Source organism: Cydia pomonella, chromosome 7, assembly GCF_033807575.1.
Source record: "Cydia pomonella isolate Wapato2018A chromosome 7, ilCydPomo1, whole genome shotgun sequence".
In the NCBI taxonomy this organism is placed as follows: Eukaryota; Metazoa; Arthropoda; class Insecta; order Lepidoptera; family Tortricidae; genus Cydia; species Cydia pomonella.
Window position 1 is genome coordinate 3317157 of NC_084709.1, and position 25671 is coordinate 3342827.

A 25671-nucleotide genomic window follows, 5' to 3' on the forward strand; every position below is an offset into this window, starting at 1 on the left:
CAAAGAGGTTTTTGTTTATGATGTAAATAAACCCTTCGGCCGCGTATGTAACCGGAGTTTTGTAACTAGTTACATAAAAATAAAAAGCGGCCAAGTGCGAGTCGGACTCGCCCATGAAGGGTTCCGTACCATTTATGACGTATTAAAAAAACTACTTACTAGATCTGGTTCAAACCAATTTTCGTTGGAACTTTGCATGGTAATGTATATCATATATTTTTTTTTGATTTTTCATTCCGTTATTTTAGAAGTTACAGGGGGGGGGGGGGACACTTTTTTTCACTTTGGAAGTGTCTCTCGCGCAAACTATTCAGTTTAGAAAAAAATGATATTAGAAACCTAAATATCATTTTTGAAGACCTATCCTTAGATACCCCACACGTATGGGTTTGATGAAAAAAAATTTTTTTTTAATTTTTATGACGTATTAAAAAAAAACTACTTACTAGATCTCGTTCGAACCAATTTTCGGTGGAAGTTTGCATGACAATGTATATCATATATTTTTTTTAGATTTTTCATTCTGTTATTTTAGAAGTTACACACTTTTTACCACTTTGGAAGGGTCTCTCGCGCAAACTATTCAGTTTAGAAAAAAATGATATTAGAAACCTCAATATCATTTTTAAAGACCTATCCATAGATACCCCACACGTATGGGTTTGATGAAAAAAGATTTTTTGAGTTTCAGTTCTAAGTATGGGGAACCCCCAAAATTTATTGTTTTTTTTCTATTTTTGTGTAAACATCATAATGCGGTTCATAGAATACATCTACTTACCAAGTTTGAACAGTATAGCTTTTATAGTTTCGGAAAAAAGTGGCTGTGACAGAATCGGACAGACAGACGGACATGACGAATCTATAAGGGTTCCGTTTTTTGCCATTTGGCTACGGAACCCTAAAAATGATCCTCATAGGATACTGGTATCCAAGTAATAGGATTTTTACCTTTACTGATACCTGTATGATTGTTCGTAACTAGTATCCAGTAAGGAATAAATAATACTCTTATGAAACAATGAGTCATCCGGACCCATGCTTTACCGAGGACCTATACCATATTATTTTTTTTGTAATTGAAGACATCTGGAATAAGTGACGAATATCGTGGTGAGAAAAGAGTGAAAAGTACCATGGCAACAGAAAGTATTACGCTTAGTTCATGATATTTGAGTTGCAAAGTTATGCCCGTTTCACACGAGGGCAGAGCAGCGGGGCAGAATAGTAGGCAGCACAAGCTGAGACAGAACAGTACTATACTATTCTGTCTCAGTTTGTGCGTTCAGGTTGTAGCAGTACCGTGCTAGGTGTTATGAAAACGTCAGTTATATAAAGAATGTTGAGTGCATGATATCAAAAGAGGTTGATAATACCATACCTATCTTTCAAGCAGTTACCTGCGAGGAATATAAAGTACTTACTCGTAATCATTAGGAAGTTTTCCTAGGTTGTAACTCGGTTACGTGAAAGGAAAAAAATATATCACTTGGATACCAGTATCCTATGAGGATCATTTTTTCTTCTTAGGTAACTGGTTACAAAACTCCGGTTACATACGCGGCCGAAGGGGATGTAAAGCGTAAATGAAAAAGCTAATTTAGCCTTGCAGCGCGTTTATAAATAATATTGAATGGCGTAATATTATTTCTATGATGCTAGAGTTTTGTAACCAATAAAAACGTAAAACCTAAATAAAAAAAATAAATAATACTAAAGTTGAAACTAAGTATAGAAAATAACAAAGGAAAAATAAAAATATACTTACCTACAAAATAATAAAAAAACCCAATTACAAAGAGAACACCCCGTCCAATAAATCTGCCTGCGGCATGGACCCCATGAAACTGGCGGCGTTACCTCTCTGTATCGCAAGGAAGATACGTTTAGAGAGGTACGCGCCAGTCCTGGGGTCCCCTGTTGTGTCGACAAGCCGCGCCGACAGTGCCCTCATAAATGCTTTCATGTCGGCTGACCAGGGACCAAAAGTCTCAACCGAGAGCGCCGCGCAAACTCATAGACTTTGAGTAAGGCCGAGTATTTGCGGCGCTTGAGCATCTGGGCCTGGTCAACCGCAGCGCCGGCCTGATTGCGGGCTGCCCCAATGTGGGACTGTGGAAAGGTGTTGACACACGTTGCGTCCCACACCAGTACGATAGACGATTCAATAGATTAAATAAATAACCATATGCTGTTTTTTCCTTGTGATTGACATCTGTATATACAATTTATAAATAGTATATTGTTAGCCAAGAGATGAAAGGCACCCATTTGAATTGGTGCTTTTCACCCGAGTTAAACACTTTAATTTTCATTTCATATTTGAGGAAATTAAAAGACTTGTGCATTTCACAAAATACTGCTAGGTAGGTATAAACTAAAATAATAGGTAGGTAGGTATAAAGTTTAAATAATAATAATAATAAACTTCAGTAGCGTACTTTCAATTAACAATTTCGGTAAAAATATCGGTATTTATGGAATGGAGAGAGACAAATCCATTTAAAACCAAATTTTAATTGCTTATCGTACAAAAAGATGAACTTAAAAAGTACAGTGCTCTAAAGCAGAAACTTATCATTTTCTGTACACTTTTTAGAACAACGGCCCACTTCCAGAGAATGAGAAATGAAAAGCATATATAACAAAATCCCGCTGGACTTAAAACAAACCACTGGCGACGAATGTTTCAATAAAAACTTAAATCCAAACTAGTGTCTGACGCGTACTGATCAGTCGATACCTTTTACGAGACCTAGCATTATATCAAGTAAGTGGGTAAAACAAAGTATATATAAAAAAAACACTTGCTCAGCCTTGCCTCTCAAACAAACATAATAAGTACGGACAATTGAAATTTTATTTTAGGTTTAATTTTATTAAAGAATAGAATTTGCAGTTAAACAGTTAAACCATTCTATTTAGAGGCTCATGGTTACTGTTCTATGGTAAAAGAATGAATATGTATATACTAGATACTACAAAATACTAGAGACAGTACATTAGAACCTTCAATCGTGTATGACGAGGGCTTTCAATGAAAAACGATATTCAACTCACAGTCTTTCCTGGACAATACTGATTACAAAATCATAGTACACGTTACATTACTTAGCCTAAGCAAACCAGTGGGTTTGATTTGATCCCAAGAACCACCACTAACGCCATCTTCTCCCGCTTCTTTTCGTCTGAAGATTGATTTTGCTCTATTTGTAAAAGATAGCGTGATTATACACTTGTTAAAAGCGATTGATGGCACAATTCAGCCGTTCTCCGACATTTATATCACGCAGCACAGGTTTTGCATACGCCAGACGCTTAGCAGCAAGGAATCTGCTGTCTGGTTACACGCTCTTCCGTCTGTACACACTGAAACTCTCTTCGAATATCACACTTAGTGCTTTGCAACCTGCCTGCGACTCGGTGCCACTGCGGTAATGATGTCGACGCCGACGTGATCGACCACCCGAGGTCCTCGCCACGACGCCTTTGAACACAACAGGCACGCCGCGCTCAACGATATTCTCAGTCGGTCTCTTATTGTCAGCGTCAACATGCTAGTTCTACATCAACTAATTTCAATATAGCCCAACATTCTCAGGGATGATGGGAAGAGTGACGGAATTTTTAGCTAGACTTCTTGAACGTAGCCACAGCGTTTCAAGATTATTATTATAGTTATAATATAAATGGCACAATGTTTACGAAGTCGTGGTTGGGTATTTAATTTTTTTTCATTTATACATTCAAAATATCATGACTGTATTAGCAAATTGTTCACTAATGATTGAAAATGTCATTTTTGATAGAAGGTGACAACTCTATTTTTGTTCATGCATAGACAATTTGTTATAACTTATCTATATACGTTTTAATAAAATGATGGAGTAAGACCGACGGCATTAACGTCACAATAACGTCGTTCTTAAATGTAAATATTTAAGTACAATTATGACATGTAGCGGCATCTATTGTTGAGTAGAAAACATTTTTTGTAGAGATTCAAAAGAATTAAAAGCACAGATTTGTAGGCTTTTGCGACGCTAAAATTCTCTCTTCTTCTCAGAATATATGCGTCCACTGCTGAAGATATGCCTCTTTCATGGATTTCCATGTTGTTCTGTATGGAGCGGTTCTATTCCAGGTCGGTCCTGCCGGCTTTCTGATATCGTGCGACACTTATGAAGATACGAAAACTATCCATCACCCGAGAGGCATTTGACCGATTTTTAGGCTTCTGTGCCTCGGTTAAATACGTCTATCTGTCCAGCTGTAGCCTATTTGTCCCGAAACTATGTAACCAGTTAATAACTACAGTTAACATTTGGTACAGATATTGAAGTACCTAAGTCTGTAACCCAAAGACGGCCATGAAACGTATATAAATTACTCTTAAAAATTAAAAAAAAAGTTATGCAAACAATATCGTGTTAAAATATTGAATGAAAGGACTCATTAAGAGAATCTCTTTATAAATTAAAGATAAATAGTTTAGAAGTTATTTAAGATATGGGTAAAAAATAACCATTCCCCCACATTCCGGCCTAGAACAGGAGTGGCGCGCCAGGATATCGCCCGCGAAATAGACTACCCGTATTTTTGAAGCGGTATTAATTAGAGAGGGACTGGTAATTTATCTCACAAGTGAAATACTGTCGCGGCACTTATGTGCTGAAGTCTTCTTGTCTCCGAAACTACAGTCCTTAAATTTTTTGAATAAACAGTTCTTTAACTATAAATTATTCAGTTCAATAAGGTGTTTTACTACTACTAATTAGGTAGGTACACCACAGTAGATTTACAGTATTGTACACTAAACGTACTTTTTATACCCACATAAATCCCATAATGGGTCACTGATGCATTAAATTTGTTAACATAGTAAACAAAAAGTAAATTAAAGTATACTTAATGCACCCATAATTGGTCACAGGTGCATTAAATTTACTGTCTGTTAGCTTTGTGCACCTCAGGTGAACAAAGGGGAATCAAATATACTTAAAGTTTACTTAATACCCCCAAGAAAATCATAGGTGAACTAAGTGTATTTTTAGTTTACTTAATTGACCCGGGTGATCTGAGCTGGGTGAACAGAGTCAACTACAGGCATGAATTATACCTAATCGTAATTTTATCGTATCCATATTCATACGTATCGCCTTTTAAGCACTTAATAATGGCTACGAAGGTGGGTATTATGAAAAAAAAATTCTCTGATGTTTGCGGTGCAAATGTCAAACGATTTAGGACTCGCATTTTATACGCGTTAAAATGCCATAAGAACTAAAAACTGAAAATGCCTTGTGAAAAATGCCGAGTGTAGTTTTATTAAGTGGTACCTAATTGTAAAATATTTTATCTAGACTACAGTCCTCTGCAGAGAAATTAGCGGTGAATGAGCCGGTTACTGACACAGACCGAGTACCACGCGAGCGGAGCCGCGGGCACAGCTAGTCAACTCATAAATACAATTAATAATCCTGAATACGCACAAATACAGTGCCTATCGAGTATATTCGCCCATACACAATACTATTATCAACACAAACTAATTAACAATGACTAAAGATAATTCTACAGACCATAACATTAAACTACATACCAGGTGTCGCCTGTAAATAACACGAGGAAAAAATTAAACTGTAGGCTGTACTCCTCAAACTGACCAACATTTGTTCAGGAACTTTTAAAAATAACTTATTTTGATTTTTAGAATACTTTAAAGTTTATTCTAAGCGCAATGTATTGCAAATTTTGTTATGTTTAAAGCGTGACAGACAGTCGACGTCAATTACACTGGTGACAGCGTACATTGAAGGTAATATTTATTTTGTATGAAAAATAGGAAGTCTAAAGAATTCATAATTTTCAAAAATTACTGAACAAATGTTTGTAAGTTTGAGGAGTACAGTCTACAGTTCCATTTATTGCTCGTGTTACAGGCGACACACTGTATATTAAATCACATTTATCTCAATTAGGGACGGGAAAACAAAGTGGCTTCGAGAATTCAGTAAAGTCACTGATGTAACCAGGAACAGCAAAACTGAAGTGGGAGTGGGGCATGGGACTGAATACGGCTTATGGTGTAAGAGGCTGGTAGAGTAGAGACCTTGGGGAGAGTCGCGCCCAGCAGGCAAGCCAAAAATGCGTTGGTATGATGATATCAAGAGAACAGCTGGATGCAAAATGGGTACATAGAGAGCAAACTAGACCATAATTGCAAAAAGTGAAAAAAGCCGACGTCTCTAAGATTAAAAAGGGCTAAGAAGAAAAAGAGTAAATCACATTTATAACCAGGTTAATAGCGAATTTATTTTATTACCTTAATTTACCGTAGGATACAGTTACTGTAGGAGACAGTGGCAAAAAAAAGATAAAATAAGAAAGCTACCAATGTGTTGTGTATTTCGCGGTAGCTATCTTTTTATACAATGTTAAAAATATCTATAACGCTAAGGTAACATCGATAATAGACATGTCGATTGATATTGTTAATCACTTTATTTGCCACTAAAACTTCTATGTCTGGTCATCACGGTTGTCATGTCATACTAATAAGGGCGCATGCTATATCTAGTTCAACCAATGGTCTGTGGATAATTCCATTCTGTAAACACGTTTAACATTACGCCAATGGCGGCTGTCGTTACATTTGCTGATTGTTGAGCCAATATTGGAGCAAATTAGTACCGCAAATGACAATCAGACAATTCACATACACGATAGTGTACACGCATAATTTGTAAAGGTAATTGGCGCGATATGATGACTGGTAATCAAGGCTTGAAAACCGGTTAAATTTCCAAACCGTTATCATGTACTTGGCGCAAAACCTTTTAATGTCCTTTTTGTTCGTAAAATCGTTATTTTGAAACCGGTTTTTAGGAGAATATCTACAAAAAGTTCTTGTCAGATTAACCGGATTAGAACAATAAAAACCGGTTTCTTCATATATCGGTGTCTTTGTTTACACGGCACACCAGGCAGGTCGGTCGTCTCGTCGCTCGTCGAATAAACCGGTTTATTTAGGATACAACACAGTTCCTAAAACGATCGCGCTCTTATTAAAGTTCCGAGTAAAATCAAAATGAACCGGTATTTACCGCTATTTTTAAAACCGGTTTCAAGCCTTGCTGGTAATTAAACTCTTTTTTCAAAAGGCGTTAAGTCCGCTTTTTGCACTCTTAAGCTTAGAAACAAATTAAAACACACAGTCCTGGGCGGGACTTGAACTCACGAACACTGGATCGCTAGCCCAGTGATCTGCCATCTGAGCTACCAAGACCTTACACAGTACAGCGAATTTTTCCACACTATATGGGCCATAGGGAGGACCTAGCAACATCTACCGTAAGACTGTTTTTTTGTTAGATTAATTTGGTGTCCCACTGCTGGGCAAAGGCCTCCGCTCGTTTTTTCCACTCGACGCTGTCTTTGGCATTTTCCCACCATTTTGGATAGAATGCGTCCAAGTCGTCTCGTCATCTTTCGGTCTGCCTTCACCCCATCCTGTGCTCCCTATCGTGTTCCGTGGGTCCCGCTCAGAAGAGTAAGAGACTCGTAAGAGTGTTATACTTCTCAAACGGCTACTGGAGTTCCAAGTCATATTAGAAATTCACCAGTAACGATGCGCTATCCCATATTATTTTTTTATCAAGCAGGCACGTCTGTGAACGATGCTATTAAGCTTAAAAACAAATTAAAATTGGCAAAAATTCACTGTCTAGGATGGGACCTGAACGCACCATTTTGCACTTTTGTTGTGTGATGATGGTGTTTCATTTGCCGAAATTTCATTTGACCGAACGCGTAAGTATTTTTCAAAGATCGTTAATTTTTCCAAATTTTTGAAAAAGGCATACTGTAGATGTCATTGGGTAAGGTTGGATTAGATTAGTGACCCTTCTAACAATTCTACGGTTTTCAGAATAAACGCGGTTGGTAAATGAACATTTCGGGGTCTTGACAATCGAATTCGAAGATGTGATAGGAGACCATGTTAAAAATAATATTGTTAGAATTAATATTATACAGATACCTAACCACGTTGCCGAAATAACTAGACTGAACTAATTAGGCACCTTGTTAGCCCTAGTTTAATTAGGTAAATATAAATACTAAGATCCTTAATTAAGGAGAAAATGGAGTTACGAATAATTAAGCTTATTAGAGAAAACCACTTGTTAAACAAAGAAATGACTTCGTTAAAATACAAAAGTTATTTTACGTATAAAATAGCGAAAAAGTTTTCTTTGTAATCGATTACATGCATTGATTGATTATAGCTTAAATACTATTTTGAAGCATAATAATTTCCTCATAGCATATATTTTTTAAAGCGCTGGTGGCCTAGCGGTAAGAGCGTGCAACTTGTAATCCGGAGGTCGCGGGTTCAAACCCCGGCTCGTACCAATGAGTTTTTCGGAACTTATGTACGAAATATCATTTGATATTTACCAGTCGCTTTTCGGTGAAGGAAAACATCGTGAGGAAACCGGACTAATCCTAACAAGGCCTAGTTTACCCTCTGGGTTGGAAGGTCAGATAGCAGTCGCTTTCGTAAAAACTAGTGCCTACGCCAAATCTTGGGATTAGTTGTCAAGCGGAGCCCAGGCTCCCATGAGCCGTGGCAAAATGCCGGGACAACGCGAGGAAGAAGGAATTTCCTCATAGGTGATGTGAAAAGCAGTATGTGTCACATAGTAGCAAAATGATTTCCATCTTGGGCATTAACACTTGAATCCCTCACTACGCTCAATATTATATAAAAAAATCCCTCACTACGCTCGGGATTCTATTATAGCGTCCTTCGCTTCGTCCAGGATTCAATGTACGCTCACGCCGTAAATATGTCATTTTGCTCTTTTGTGACACAATCTACTTGTGAACTCGACCATACGAAGACACGTGTATCTAGGCAGAAGTAATAGATTACGCCATCCAGTTTCAAAGGAACGATATATGATTCCCATAGACTACCAAACATAGATGCCGTTTAACCTAAAGTAAGGACGCTAAGCATGACGAATCTCGTACATTGACCCGTCTATTCCTATCTCTATCACACACACGTAATTATATTGCTTTCCCGCTTACACAGTGTCATTGATAGCCGGTATTGAAGAAACGGATCAATGTTCGAAATTCTTCGCGCTTAACGTTCTTAACACATTGAGTACCTACCCGGAACCTGCTCGCGCTCTGTTCGTAGTTGCTTTCCTCTACAAAGCGGGAAAACGCTAGAATCGGCTATGCATGTAGCGACACGAAAACGTTGGCAGTGAATGCTTTAATTTACTTTACAAAGCGTTTACGAGAACCGAGGTCATCGAGGTGCTCTCGGTGGCCGAAAAGTCGATAACCTGATGGTAATCGGTTAATGTGTGCTATGGACACTTGCAAATCCAAAGGGGTGGCGGTGTCATTTTTGAGTACCCCGGGGATTTTATTTTAATATACTCGTATAAGTACTATGCCATCCAATCGATTGCAGCATACACCTTCTTATAATATAACATTATATAATAATTAAACGACATGAGTGCATCGCGAGCCAGTACTAGTGTTCAGTAGTTTTTAAATGTTAATAAGGTTTTTGCTTTTAAATTAACATTTTTTTTCTTATAAGTATTTACTTACCCCTAAAATTAGTTTTTTTGTTGAAAATAATTTGCAAGTTACTATTTCCATGGCGTTACAGAGCTTGTTCAGATGTGTTTGAGCACCTTGGCTGCTCCGATATATCTGATGGTGACTGTACAGTTAAAGAATTTACTTTCCGTACTATTTAGTAGTTTAGGTTAAAGAAGACCATTTGGTCTTCTTCTTTAACCTAGCGTTTTCCCGGCCTAGCGTCAGGGTCCGCTTTCCTACTTAATCTTTTCCACTTTGCCCGGTCTTTGGCATCCTCAGGTGTGATCTCTTCCAAGATCGCTGTGACGACGTCCAGCCAGCGCTTCTGAAATAAAATTACTTGACCGTTTCTATAGGAACATCACTTATTTTGTGGATTCGCGTGTGCTCTGTCTAAGAGGTAAGTAATCTGTGACGATAACACACGTTCCTGCTCATGACAGGTCGTATTGCGGGAGATAACAGTCTTTTGATCAAGTCTAGACGTCCAAGGCTAGGTTAGAATACCTAGGAGATGAAAACGCTTAGAGCGTTAACTACACGTGTGAAAAATAGACATTTAATGTCAATGATCGCACTTGGCTGTTAAAAATCCGCACTTAAGCACTTCACTTTAAGTTCATTTTACTGTCACTGTGTCAACTTAACTTTATGTTGTTTGGTGACCGACTTGACGGTGAACACGGCTCGACCCCATCGTTTCCGGAAAAACCATCGTTAGCTTGTTTGCATTTTAAAAAGTGACATCTAGCGAGCAATTCAGTAACTAATTTACCGTATTCAGTAACATGTACAAATATTCGGCAATTTTAATTTCCAACATAGGGGAAGAATAAAGGCATAAACAATATTGCAGGGAACTCTCTTGTATGTACGTACATCGCTCAGAGTCAGAAAAGAAGAGCTTCGCTCCTTCTGCTCTACCGACCTTATAAAGTGAAGTATGTGTACAAACGCAAGAGTTAAAAGAGAAAGAGATACATAGATGATGGTCTTCTCTTAAAAAAAAACGATTGTCTTTCGCCGACCGTTACTTCTTTTATCAAGGAAATTGTCATATACAGCAGCGGAAACTACGACGACGCCTGGCCACTGTAAAGGGGCCCACGGATTACCAGTTCACCAGACGATATCGGCCAATCAAAAGCCGGCAATTGCGAATAACTGACAGGCTGATATCTTCCGGCGAACTGGTAATCAGTGGCCCTTTATACAGCTGCATGCAAACTTAACATTTAAACTATCGTTCCGTGTAACATTGCCCCATAACAATTATTTATTCTGCCATAAAATATGGTTTAAAAAAGGAAATATTTCACACGCATCAAACCAGCGGCAGCCATTGCGTCAGATGCAGAATGAAATTAAACACTTTTGTGTGCACCAAAAATGCTGGTTGCACTATTTCACTATTGATTTACATATAAAATGTTCGTTGAAAAATAGTCACTGTTTGTAGTTACTATTTTGAGCGAAATTCTGCGCAACTGTAGTTTTTTATTTATTTCAGCTTAGTCTTTCGTTATTTGTATAATCCTGGCATAATATTACAGATTTTTTCAAATTGAGTACTGGTTGATTGGCCAAAAGTTCTAGACATGAAATGTTAATCCTGTTACTATGGTAACCTACGAGGTACTATAATTTTTTGCCAGACCTTACATTTTACTTTCCATTTCTATGATCCTTGATATAGGCGCTAATGAGAGTAATGAGTCTCGTAAAACGAGCTTTAAACGAGCAATTCTTGTATATATATATGTATATATATTTCCGGGATCTCGGAAACGGCTCTAATGATTTTGCTGAAATTTGTCGATCGATCGATAAATCGATCTAGATTAGTCTTATGCTTGGGAAAACGCGTGTTTTCGAGTTTTCATGCGTTTTTCTTTCGACGCAGAATATGGTCGCTAATTTCGTGTTGCCGGCCACTGTCCGTCTGGTCCAGCGGGTTAAGACGCGGACTGCTAAACGAGTGTTACGGGTTCGAATCTCGCCCGGTGACTAACGTTTGTTTTTTTTTTATATGTTCAAGTTTATTTTTTTTTTTTAATTTTTATTGTTTTAGACAAGTTTAATTTAGTAAAAAAATGTAGTTAAGATTATCACCTATACACCACCATATTACAATAAATAGTTATAACCGAGCAAAGCTCGGTCGCCCAGGTACTATTAAATGAAACAGCCAAAAGGACATTGAGTACCTAATAATCCCTAATCTGATCGGGAACTTTCTAAGTGGAAACTTGCATGATAACTATCATTAAAGTTTCCAGATATTTTAGGAATTTTTGAGAATGTTCTTTAAGTTCTGCAATTTGCAGATTGCTACTCCTATACAATAAATAAATAATAATTATTAACATAAAGGGTACATCAACACACATCATCTACTTAAAACTCACCAACTCTGGTTAGTCTTGAGAATATGGATGAAGATCGAAGTGTGAAAAGAGCGTACCTAGGACGTCTAGCAGGAGGACGTCCTGTCGGACGCCCCAATTATCACAGGAGTGACATGGTGAAGGCAGATCTGCGCGAACTCCGAGTCAAAAATTGGCGAGAGTTAGCGTAGGACCGAGAAAAGTAGCGCCGTCTTGTGTTGAATCGGGGGCCATCGTTTTCGGGTGTCTGAGCCAACGGAGTAAGTAAGCAGGTAAGGATCTATTGAAAATCAAAGGCCCACAGAAATGAAATGGTAGGTTCAAGGCGCGTATATTTTTACTACAACAGGGAGTAAGTGTTGCGTAATAAATATTACAGGTGTCGCAATTGTTGTATAATTAATACTTCAGTTCAGTTCAGGTCATAGATTAGCTAATATAAAAAAGTAATATCATAAACAAGGGTCGTTCTTTTACAACTCAATTTAGTTACATTCTTAACCGAAAACGATCTTAAAACTGATCGTGTTAGTGGATCATCAATATTGCATTATCTTTAATTTCTTGCCGGTACACCTTCTTCAGAAGTTAAAGCCGTTCCAGTCACTTTCATTATTTCGCCAAACTCAAAAAGTTCGTTTCGTAGTCATTGAATTAAAACTTCCAAAAACTTTTCCACCGCCCCAACGAGTTCCGGGTTTGCATTTCTGTTAAAAAAAACGCTTCACGCTTAAGAGAAATCTGGGAATGGCGTTAAAACTTCCGGTGGTTTGAAGTAAATTATCCCAAGATTAAACCTTCCGAGTTTCGAAGGCCCGATCTACCTTGTTTATATAAAATGGCGGAAATCTGTAGGTTTTTCCTTACGCAGTTATCACTCCGTTCGCCATTCCGATATGTGAGCGAGACAGCGATCTCGGATTTAAATATAGTACCTAATCGATCGCCTTGTTAAAATAATTAGAAAATTGAACCCTGCCCACACTAATTCAATTACTTGTTTAGTTTTAGGTTTCAATCTTGCCACCAAGAGATGGCGCTTCTGTCTATATTATTATTATTATAAATCATTTATTTCAAATAACAAGGATTCATAATACATGGTTAGTAACATAATAGCTCATTATCTTATTATCTACGTTAGTATTCTTATATCTAAGGTTTTTATATTACTATGACTATGTACACAAATAAATAAATACTCCACTGCAACAGCGCGCACATCACCCCACTACTTGAGCATTGTTAGAGATGTGCACACTGCAGCAATGTTGTATATAAGGACAATCAATCCTATCCGCTATCATGGCCAGGATGCTGTTGCGGCTATCCCGCACCCGCCGCACCAGGGACGCGCATTTCTTTCTATGTCTGTAATTCTTGTCTGTGTATCGGTCTAAAGTTAAATAAAGTATTTTGATTGAAAATATGAAAATAACTTGTTTCTCCGCTCGGTGACCTAATCCCAAAAATCGATATTGGCACCTGACTGACCTTCCAACTCTTAGAGGGAACTCTAAGCCTTATTAGGATTATTTCAGGGTCTATCACTATTTCGATAAATATTTTTTCTTCTTCCTCGCGTTGTCCTGGCATTTTTGCCACGGCTCATGCCTGGGGTCCGCTTGACAACTAATCCCCAGAATTGGCGTAAGTACTAGTTTTTACGAAAGCGACTGCCATCTGACCTTCCAACCCAGAGGGTAAATTAGCCTTATTGGGATTAGTCCGGTTTCCTCACGATGTTTTCCTTCACTGAAAAGCGACTGGTAAATATCAAATGATATTTCGTACATTAGTTCCTAAAAACTCATTGGTACGAGCCGGGGTTTAAACCCGCGACCTCCGGATTGAAAGTCGCGCGCTCTTACCGCTAGGCCACCAATTCCTATTCCTATTTACTATTTCGATAAATATCAAAGGATATTTCATACATACGTTCCAAAAAAACTTTGGTTGAACCCGCGACCTTCTGCCTTTCGGACCCTCGGAGGTAATGAAAGAAAATGGTGAGTTATAGCCCTTAAAGGAGTGGACAAATATGGTAACGAGCATTTAATGAGCCGTGGCTGATGAATGGGGTTCTCAAACGAGAGCAGGGATTAATTCAACCTGATATGATGGTCAAAAATAACAGGCTATACTTATAATAAATCCGAAACTTATTATGACAGTTAATAACAGGCCATGTCGAAGAACATCAATCCGATATTTGGATTCTCGACACGAATTCTATACCAAAATTCCCTATAAATTTTGATTCCCTTGAATGTCGAGATTTGTAATTTTTTGCGGCATAAACGGCCGTAGATATATTTTTAAGTTAGCTTAGAAGTTTGATTTTTTCCCAGATTCAAGGGGCCGTAGACCTAAGTAGCTATATGGTTTTAATTTCAACTGGTCTTGACAGATAGACGAACGGACGGATCTCAAAGTGATCCTATCAGGGTTTCGATTTCCTTTCTAGGTACGGAACCCTAAATAACCCTAACTAGTTTATAAGGTTAAAAGCTCACACAAGAACGCAACAGAAAGACATTTATCATGACCACCGTCTCGTTTAAAGGCAACTTTCCAATAAAATCCACGCACGAACGACCCCGCTGAAAAAAGTCGACCTGCGACCTGGCACCACGTCAAAGTTATAAATTTTCAGTTACGATGTTCTAACTTAATAGCGTGGAGAACATTTCGACTTTATTGGGTTTTGGAAAGTTTATTTTTATGGTTTTCACTTTTCAACGCTTTTGGAGTTGGTGATGCAGTTATTCTGCTCAGCAGTTGTTTTTTTTTCTAATACTACGTCGATAGCAAACAAGTATACGGCCCTCCTGGTGGTAAGCAGTCTGCATAGGCTACGGACGCCTGCAACTCCAGAGGAGTTACGTGCAGCGTGTTGCCAACCCTAACATTTCGCACCCTCGTTGAGCTCTGGCAATCTTACTTACCGGCAGGAACACAGCACTATGAGTAGGGTCTAGTGTTATTTGGCTGCGGTTTTCTGTAAGGTACTTCCCCAGTTGGGCTCTGCTCTTGATCTGGAATGACATCCGCTGTGCCATTTAAAGCAAGATGACATTTACAGTGCCCATATCTCTCTTTTGGACGGAGTTTAAGGTCATACTCGGGTCCAATGAACTCTACATTTAAAATATAAATTGCTAACAAATCACAATTTTTACAGCTGATAGTACTTGGCTCCTGGAGCATATTTAAGTAAGAAAAATGCATAGGTTTTATGTTTTTTTTTTGGAGAAACTAGAAAGCAAATTTGCTACATGAACATGAAACATCCTGCTAATGAGATAATTAAATGTACCTCATTGAACAGATTCTAGAACCACTACCTAACTCTTAACTGGCCACTTCACGTTCATAAATCAAATGACACGTTGATTATAACATTTAAGACAAATAATTATTGACATGACAGAAAGAGTTGAAGCGCTGGTGGCCTAGAGAAGCGCTGGTGGCCTAGGAAGCGCTGGTGGCCTAGAAGCGCTGGTGGCCTAGCAGTACGAGCGTCCGCAATCCGGAGGTCGCGGGTTCAAACCCCAGCTCGTACCAATGAGTTTTCCGGAACTTATGTACGAAATATCATTTGATATTTACCAGTTGCTTTTCGGTGAAGGAAAACATCGTGAGGAAACCGGACTAATCCAACAAGGTCTAGTTTACCCTCTGGGTTGGAAGGTCAGATGGCAGTCGCTTTCGTAAAACGAGTGCCTACGCCAAATATTAGGACAGGTTGTCAAGGGGACCCCAGGCTCCCATGGGCCATGGCAAAATGCCAAGACAGCGCGAGGAAGAACAACAACAAAAACATGGCAAAGAGTTAATAGTCCAAGATCCCTGAGCCGCCAGACCTTACCTATTTTCTCATGAATAAAATGTATGAAATAATATAGTGTTATAGTATGTACTTTCAATGTCTGCGTACTTGCTATATTGTCCCGACGGCCATTTGTCCGGTACAAGGTTCTTAAAGGTTGGTAAATTACTTACTTTTCTCAATATTCTTATGGCTGATTTTTATTTATGTTTTAGAAAACATTCTTAAAAATTGATAATCAATATTGTCAGACGCTTTTAAACTGTCAAAAAAATATTGTAACTTTACTTATATTCTCACTCTTGATTTTTATATATGATACTCAGGGAACTCACATTTATTTAATATACTTACGAACACCATACTTTAAACTGGCGTTTAATCATAAAATATAGCTTCTAATCCTGTAATATAAGGTAATGCTAAATATGTTTTCTAAAAACATGTTTCCTGTTAATATAAACTACCTCAATAATTCAATGTTATTGAATTCCGAGGTTATTTGATACCCTTTGTACATATCGTCTATTATTAAATGGAAACCAGAACCACTTAATACTCGAATAAATATTAGCGGTTTGTTACCAAAATCAATGTAACTGTACAAAGCTATTCGGCGTTAATATACATTACCTGTTAATAATAATTGAACGTTTGTAACATGTTTAGTTATTGTTTCCGGTTAAAAATACTACTGATTGTGATATTTTTAGCGAAAATATACCTTTTTGTTGTCGTTTAACAACGTCGCGTGTGTCACCCGCCTCATGAACTTCAAAACTTCACACCGGGGAAGACTAGATCGACTATATAGACCCCAATTTATCGGTATCGCTTTATCGTTTGTTCGCACAGTTATAAGTAACGTGATAATCTCAATCGTTGCCATGACGACGGGAAGCCACTGAAGCAAGTTACACGAAGCAATAACCAACTTAGCTCACTCATTACAATTATACCAATTAATTTATGAGCGAAGGCTAGCTTCATAAACTACATAGTCTATGAAAATATATTTGTGATAGTTAAAAGTTCTAAAACCACATTTTCGCATATTCCAGAGAATATTCGAGATCTAAAGTTAGGATTAATTAAATGTTGATTGACTTTATAAATAGTCGGGAAACTGTATGAAGCTTTTGATCTATTGAACTCGCCGCTAGCGCCGGGGATCAAGGCTCAGCTAATTTCGGATTAATTATTGAGGATCGTACTGGCCGCAAGAATTGATTATAATATATATATGTACGAACAGTACTTACATAAAAGGTTGCCTTCAGAGCCCCTAGTTTTTATTCGATAGCGAAACGTGTTGTACGCGTTTGCGTTAAGTCTCATTTTGTATGGGATTTAGAAACAGAATAAATTAAATTAGCAGACTTCTGTAGACTTTTAAAAAGATCCATTTAATTTTATCTAAGACTTTCAAAGTAAAAGGCTATTTTAGAATGTCTTCTTTAAAAGTAAAGATAAAACGGTAATTTAGTAAAATCGATTAGCATGTTCCTGCTACAAACCAAGCACGAAAGGGAAAAATGAAAAAAAATAGCAATTTACGACCAAAAAGTGAACTTTGGTCATAAATGTCAGCGTTAAACCTCGAAATGGCCGAATTGTACTTAAATAGCGGTTGTTATGGATCAAAACTTCGTACATGACAGTAATATTTTTGGCTCACGCCGTTGCAGCCGTTTTCCTGACTATTAACAGGATTATGGGGTACCGTTTTTCAGTGAGCAGCTCTTAGTACGGTTCTAAATAGTTAAAGTATTTTTTTGGAAAGGCATGTAAAAAGTTAATTTCTATAATTGTAAAAAAAATATCATATAAGGACACTATTTTGCCGCGCCGCGGCGTGCCTTAACTAGTAAACAAGTTTCTATATTTCTAATCCCCCAATGATAAAAAAAAGACCAACCAATGAGTTATCGGTACTTTTATTGAACTTGCTATAGTGTTTTCTTACGTTTAATGTAGTTAATAGGAAACGAAAGCATTGTAAAGGAAATAAAAAAAGAAAAAACTTCAGAAAGAAAATGATGAGTACATTTTTTATATTTTATAAGGGCAGGTCAATAGCAAAGCTGTATCCTAATTCTTAGAAAGTCGGGAAGTTTAAATGAGAAGTGAGATTTGCAAGGCAAATCAAGATAATGACATATCTAGAACAGTGGGCGAGGCATGGCATGGTTGCTGGGGCGGGAGGTTCTTGAGTGGCAACTACTTAACGAAAAATACACCATACGAGTAAGAAGACTTCAAAAAAACAACCTTGTTAAATTTAATCATTAACAGTGAGTAATATTTATGTATTATGTTCATTGTCCAGCAGTGGAGGTCTTTTGGCAGATCTGTTGATGATAATGAAATAAAGAAAAGTAATTTTGGGATTTGGTGCATATTATCATAAGATATGCCCTTAAAGTAAATTCTTAGTGAATATGGTCTGATTACTTATAAGGCTTACGAAACCATAAAAGCTTTTACAGTACATATGGGGCTACTTTATAGCACTAGTGCGAGAAGTAGCATATTACGTTACTGTGTCGAACATTTAAAGGGCCATATGTACTGTAAAACGTTGTACGATACATGTGCGAATAGGTAATTCGCAACTCGTGTCGATTTAAAACACTCCCTTCGGTCGTGTTTTAATTTATCGCCACTCGTTTCGAATTTCCTATTTTTCGCACTTGTATCGTAATATACTATTATAGGTGCTTTTATTTTTATACGCCTCCCTGAGGCGTGTAAACAAAAAGAAGGTATGGATAGATTCGCACGCTTCTATTAAGTTTGGTAGCTCAGTTGATAAAGATCGATCGGACCGGTGTTCCGAAAGTTAGCAAGTTCGAGTCTTGCCAGAAGCGGCGATTTTTTCCGTATTTCCTTTATTATAAACAAATAAATATTATAGGGACATTATTACACAAATTGACTGATTCCCACGGTAAGCCAAGAAGGCTTGTGTTGTGGGTACTCAGACAATAATATATATAATATACAAATACTAAAATGCATAGAAAACATCCATGACTCAGGAACAAATATTTCTTCTCATCACCCAAATAAATTCCCTTACCGGGATTCGAACCGTGGACCATCGCCTTCATAAGCAGTGTCACCCACTAGGCCAGACCGGTCTTCTAAAAAAAGGTCATATAAAAAGTAAAAATAATCAAAAATACGCTTTCCATCTCTTTAAAGAGTGCAAAGCAGACCATATATTACACGCGAAACAGAGCCGTCTTCCAAGCCGTTGCGTTTCCAATTTAGCAACAATAAAACCCAAAATTGAAATTATCCGCAGCAGATTTATTAATCGTAAAGCCGTCGGGGAGTAATCGCAGAACACGGTTGCGCGTGAATGGGTTTCCTTTTTTGCCAAAAATTGTATGTTTTAGTACCTAATATTGGCGGTTTGACAATTTTTTTTGGTGAAAAGGCGGTATTTTATAGCGATTGTTCTTGTTATTTTATATTATAGTTACTTTTGATTGAAAGTAAGTAATCTTTATATTTTTTACTCTAAAGTAAGACCTCGCCGAAGTAAGAAATGAAGCTTATCTGAACTTTGTTCTAGCAGTTAATGTAGTGACATTGACATATATCTAAGGACGGGCCTTACGGACAATAAGAATTGGGCCAGTACCGCGGTGTCACGCACACGAATTCGAGCCAATCGTGCACGCCTCAACGCGATTGGTTGATGAGTTCGCATCTCGCGCGCGATTGGCGATATATACCTAATGCCCAACGGCATTCGGAGATCGCCCACGTAGGAGACTTCCATAGGTATCAAATGATTGAATTCACGTACCCGCGCCGCGCCGCGCCGCTTCGCGTTCGCGAGTTATTCGCTCAGGTAAGACACTGCCTTAACTAGTAAACAAGTTTCTATATTTCTAATCCCCCAATGATAAAAAAAAGACCAACCAATGAGTTATCGGTACTTTTATCGAACTTGCTATAGTGTTTTCTTACGTTTAATATAGTTAATAGGAAACTAAAGCATTGTAAAGGAATTAAAAAAAGAAAAAACTTTAGAAAGACAATGATGAGTACATTTTTTATATTTTATAAGGGCAACTGGTTGCGTTAGACTGCACGATTGGCTCGAATTCGTGAGTGACACCACTGAACTAGCACCATATGGAGTGAGTAGCCACGCCAAGGGGGGTGATTAGATACAACAAAGGGGTGAAAAAACACATCTTGGGATTAAAAAAATTCGGAAAAATAATTTTATGTCAATAAACTCCTTAATAGATAAATATACTCTTTCGCAATAGAGTATCAAAATAATAATAACCAAATTCAATGTCTATGACAACTTAAACTGACCCCTTCCTTGTGTCTATCGACCCCGTTTTAAGGATATGGACAAAACAGGTAGTTATAATTGACTTTCTCTGAATTCGGTGGGTAAAAATTGATTTCAGAAATGCAAAATTGAAGTACTAACAAAGACTCAAAAAATTATGTCAAAATGTTTACTTTATTCATTTTTTATTATTGGTGAAAGTCGTCCTTGAAGTTGAAAATCGTCTCTTTTCACCCCGGTTTATGGTATCTCATTGCAGTTATGTCGCTAATTGGCCATTTGTCTATTACGCGTACCTATTCTGATTTTCATATCAGGTTATGTATTAGAATCTGGATTAATTATAAATCTGATCTGTTAGTGTCAAAACTGACATTACTTCAACGAAAAACGTCACTTTTGACACTGACAGGTCACATCCATAACTAATCCAGATCTAATTCATAAACTTTAAACTATTCATTTAAATTTGTATTCAATCAATCAATCAAACATTTATTCAGCAAATAGGCCTCAATGGCATTTACATGTCAAATTTTTATAATCATTAAATATAACAAAATACAGTTACAAATATGGAATCAATGAAATATTTGATAATTGATTAGATATGTAAACCTCAATATCATTTTTGAAGATCTATACGTTTGATAAAAAAAAATGAGATTCAGTTCCAAGTATGGGGAACCCCCAAAATTTATTGTTTTTAGGGTTCCGTACCCAAAGGGTGAAACTTCGCTGTCCGTCCGTCCGTCTGTCACCAGGCTGTATCTCATGAACCGCGATAGCTAGACAGTTGAAATTTTCACAGATGATGTATTTCTGTTGCCGCTATAACAACAAATACAAAAAACAGAATAAAATACATATTTAAGGGAGGCTCCCATACAACAAACATTTTTTTTTTGCCGATTTTATTAATAATGGTACGGAACCCTTCGTGCGCGAATCCGACTCGCCCTTGCCCGGTTTTTTTTTCTATTTTTATGTGAAAAGCTTAATGCGGTTCACAGAATACATCTACTTACCAAGTTTCAACAGTACTTATAGTTCTTATAGTTTCGGAAAAAGTGGCTGTGACACGGACGGACAGACAGACAGACATGACGAATCCATAAGGGTTCCGTTTTTTGCCAATTGGCTACGGAACCCTAAAAACGATCATTGAAACTGCCAACAAACTGTTTTACAGTTTGGCGAAAAATTAGATTAAGGTACTTACTTAAAATATTGTTTTTTTTGTTAAATAAAAAAAAAATAAAAAATAAAAATTAAATCAGGTAAACAGACAAGAACCGAATGAAGACTCAAAAGTAAAGTTACAATCAGAGCCCCTAGTGTACATTTATTCGATAGCAAAACGTGACGTCCGCGTTTGCGTTAAGTTTAATTTTGTATGGGATTTAGAAACAGCGCGCCAAGCACGACGTTTTGCACACTCAAAATCCCATACAAAATGAGAGTTAACGCAAACGCGTACGTCACATTTCGCTATCGAATAAATTTACACTAGGGGTACAGAATAGGCCTGTGAGTCAACGATAGTTTTATGTATGTATATTTAGTCTCGCAGGATGTTTGTATGATTCATGAGTGACTAATTATAACATTTATATCGTGGTCTCGCACATCAAACGATCTAACTGGGGTAATATTCTGTCTCGGTTAAGACCGCTAAATCATTATGAGATATTCGTTAGATTATTAATTTGGTTATTATTAGATCTACCACTTAAGATGGGAAATTAGAAATGAACAAAAGATATAGCGACGGAAGATTTGGCGATCGCGTGGGTACGTTTTACGTAAACTTATTGGATAACGAATCGTGACGTACGCGTTTGTGTTAAGTCTCATTGTGTATGGGATGTTGAGTTTCCAAAACGTCCCGTTTGGCGCGCTGTTTCTAAATCACATACAAAATTAGACTTAACGCAAACGCGTACGTCACGTCACATTATCGAATTACAATTACACTAGGGGTTCTGATTAAAATTTTGCCACAGTAATCACTAGTGATATACTTATAGCTAGCTATTTGATAGTAAAATTATTCTGCTACGGTATTCAGGGTCGGAAAGTAGATGATCACCTAGATCACCCGGATGCGGTAGGCCTAAGAAGCGCTGGCTGGACGTCGTGATAGCGGGTATGGAAGAGAACAATCTCTCACCTGAGGATGCCGGAGACCAGGCAAAGTGGAGAAAATTGACTAGGAAAGCGGACCCGGGTGCTAGGTTGGGAAAACGCTATACTTACACTAAAATTCGTCACAAAATAAACTGCTTTTTTAATGGATGAGGTGCAATTTTTAACTTTTTTGGTGACGGTTACAAACTTTGAATTAAAATTAAGTATTTTCTTTTTCCTCAGCGACTATGCACCCACTGCTGGGCATACGTCTCTCCAAAACCCCCTCCAAGCAGCCCAATTGCCTACCTACCTACTAAAGTACAGTAGGGCCTCGATAATCCGTACACGGGCTAATCCGAACGTCGCTGTAATCCGAACTGCCGAGTGAACCCTTTCTTTGAGGGACAAAACCTTTGCTTGCTCAATAAATAAAACACGGCAGACTAAATAAGATCAGTTCTTCTTATTTAGTCTGCCATGCCATCTGCGAAATCATTTTCGCATTTCACATAGCATTTATTGAGTGTTAATTTACTTTTCATAACACTTGCTCGAAATAGATCTTATTTTATGCAGGTATACTGTAAGACAAAGGCCGCGGGAGTTATGGATTGTGAAAAAAAAACTATAACATCTGCTTGATGTGCTCTACAAGGCGTGTCTGCAAGCTTCTCCGAGTCTAACTCGTAGACGTCCCACTCTACAGCATTGCCAATTTGTCGAGGTGCCTGAACACCTTACGGTACTCCTCTTCTGATTTGGGCTCGAACCGAATACCTGCCCTCACCGGCTTCGCGTTGACGGCTCGGCCCAATTCCGCGGTGATTCCATTGACCACCGCTACTCAGTTATTATTTTTTGTTTAGTTGTGTGTATTGTGGCAAGCGAATAAATGGTTTATCTATCTATCTATCTATCTCAGTTAAGCAGTACCGGCGCCACCATGCTGGAGTATGGGATCATCTAGGGTTGTAGGGGTTGTTGTTTTGTAGCAGCATCTTTAGGCTTCTTCTGGATTATATTTCAAGTTTTATAATCATAGGTAAACGTTATTTGCGTTCACTTTAATGTTAAAAATAAAAGTAAATAGTATTGAAACATGTTTTTTCATTACTTTGCCCAATAGGTGAGAGGCAGTATGTATAATGCCCGGGCAATTTAATTATTTTTATATTTATTATCAAACTGCCATCTCAAATTGGGCATTTTTCATAATGCCCGGGCATTATGAAAAATGCCCAATTTATCACTTGGTCCATAACATATATATCTATAATGAAATATTTCGTTCAAAATCGTAAGATGTAGTTGAGGCTGAGCAGAAAAAGCCCAAAAATAATAAGATAAAAGAAAAATATGGAAACCGCTCAACAGTAGAAATCCCAAAGAAGAGAAACAGCAAGAAATTCGAAATAAATTTACATTGAAAATTACTGCAACGCAACACTGGAAAAATACCTTCTAGCTTGTTGCTTTGCGCCAAGACTCTAATTAACATACTTATTAATTAAGAGGGAGGGGTAATTAGAAATAAGATTGCATGAAATTGCAAGGCAACGTGATTGCAAAATAAAGGGACTGACTTGTGCTTGCTTTTCGCAATTTGATGAAAAATCTGCACAAATACTATCTATATCATGTACTAACAAATTAGCTGCGGATATTTTAAATGTTGGTACTTTACAATAAAACAATTTACTTTAAATAGAAATTAAGAAAACTTACCGGACAAAAAAATGAAGAATAATAGATCTAAAAATAATCATCTGCATTTAACTGAGAAGACAGAAGACATACGTCACGTCACGCTATCGAATAAATTTACACTAGGGGTACTGTTATGAAGTGGCCAGTTAAGTGTTAGGTAAACTAGGTTCTAGAATCTATTTAATGAGGTCTCTTAATTATATCATTAACAGGGTGTTTTTACGTAGCAAATTTGTTTTCCAATTTTCTCCAAAAAACATTATAAAACCTAAAATGTTTCATGCTTAAATATATTGAAGCATTTTATGATGTTTTACAAATACAAATACGTTTATTTCATTACTTTTTACAGCAGGTAAAAGGCTTTAATGTTTTTAGGGTTCCGTACCCAAACTCCGCTGTCCGTTCGTCCGTCCGTCTGTCACCAGGCTATATCTCATGAACGGTGATAGTTAGCCAGTTGAAATTTCTACAGATTATGTATTTCTATTGCCGGTATAACAACAAATACTAAAAACAGAATAAAACTGACTACTCTCCATAGTACATTGTGCAAGGAGGGGGGTAAGTGAAATTATGGATACGAGGGTGGTAATTCCCGATAGCAGGCTGGAGGGAATTAAAGACCCGAGTTTGCAATATTCTTACCCTCGGAGTTACACACAATGCTTTTCAACACACTTGCGAATTTTATGCGAAGTAATTCTTAAATATGGTGACATATCCCTTTACGGCCGGGAAAAATATTTTGCAAAGATTCATAAAAAATGCATGTGAACCGTTTTTAATTGTTATAAAATACGCGTATAAAATGTTTAAAAAAATCCTAGTGTCCTTTATCATAAAAAAAATCGCGTGCACTAAAGTGACGTTCAGGAACTATCTGTAAATGCACGAACGTGCAAATTCATTGAGTTTTGTAGAATAATATGACTAAAACGCAACATTTTACAGAACAATGCATGTGTATGCTGCACATGCATAGCATATGAAGTAATCAGTATTCAATTTAGCATAATTATCACAATTTTCTTTAAGAATCAACATCTTAACGATTAAAGAATGATTAAAAACAATAATCAACAATTGTAAAGTACTCTCAATTCAACTACATCTAACGGAAATGCTTGAAAAAATTATTTTGACGTGTAACGAACACGTTGCATTTAATACAACGAGTAATAGCCCTGCTGAAGCAGTCTGAAACAGTCTGAAATAGGCGGGCTCTTGGAGATTTGGTATCGTCAAATTGTAGCATCATCTGAAACATCACTCAGACGTCTCAGACATGCTTCACTACGTCGTTTTCTTGGTGGTTTAACCAACATTTCTAAGATTTTGAAGCGAAAATCGAGTAAATCCAGTATTTCGCACCTAGGACGGCCTATGGCATCACAATCAAGCGAAAATCCATAAAATGAATACTAATTCATTCACATGTAAAAAGAAAGAAAGAATTTAGTTTCAGTGTCCATCTCCTTGTTTAAAAAAAGGTCTCCCATGGGTTTATCAGTTCATAACTTTTTCTGAAGCTGTAACATACACGTATGACCGAATCTTTATCTCCCATCTCTTGACAACCTTAATGCTGATCGTTCCCGAGCAGTTAGACAGTAGGAAAACATATTTGTTGTCTTTCCTCCTAACTAGCG

At 37.4% G+C, this 25671-nt stretch overlaps 1 protein-coding gene and 1 long non-coding RNA gene across 4 annotated transcripts in view; one reads left to right on the plus strand and one right to left on the minus strand.

Moving 5' to 3' along the window:
• LOC133519599 (glutamate receptor-interacting protein 1) overlaps positions 1-25671 on the plus strand; it is a 629013-nt gene that overhangs the window by 232523 nt on the left and 370819 nt on the right. The gene's annotated exons all lie outside the window — the stretch shown is intronic.
• Positions 710-5103, minus strand: LOC133519617 (uncharacterized). The gene is made up of 2 exons (XR_009799644.1): positions 3010-5103; positions 710-2699 (listed from the first exon to the last, which is right to left on the minus strand). It is a non-coding gene; the product is annotated as an uncharacterized LOC133519617 (long non-coding RNA).